The 310-nt window shown below is 30.3% G+C and overlaps 1 protein-coding gene across 9 annotated transcripts in view; it reads left to right on the top strand.

Moving 5' to 3' along the window:
- Positions 1-310, top strand: part of LOC116850353 (retinol-binding protein pinta-like) — a 74559-nt gene that overhangs the window by 59101 nt on the left and 15148 nt on the right. The gene's annotated exons all lie outside the window — the stretch shown is intronic.

Below are 310 nucleotides of genomic sequence, written 5' to 3'. Positions count from 1 at the left end.
TATATATATATATATATATATATATATATATATATATATATATATATATATATATATATAGGGTGTGATAAAAGTATCAGTACCCCTAAATAAATTTCCAGGATCGCATTTTCCCAGAAAATCATTCAGACAAAAGTTGCATAGTTTTGACCTAGCGATTCGATGGTGACCTTGCCTTTGACTTCGAGGTCATTTTTCGAGGTCATTTTAAGGTCAACTTTTTTTTTAATGGAAACCCCCATTTTTTATTCCAGAATCGGAAAGAGCGGGAAAATTTAAATTCAGATATGTATTTGACCCATGGGTCCAA

This window comes from Odontomachus brunneus, unplaced genomic scaffold (genome assembly GCF_010583005.1).
Source record: "Odontomachus brunneus isolate Ranch 3 - 2012 unplaced genomic scaffold, Obru_v1 Obru_scaffold_143, whole genome shotgun sequence".
NCBI classification, from domain to species: Eukaryota; Metazoa; Arthropoda; class Insecta; order Hymenoptera; family Formicidae; genus Odontomachus; species Odontomachus brunneus.
This window is presented reverse-complemented; position numbering and strand designations above follow the sequence as displayed.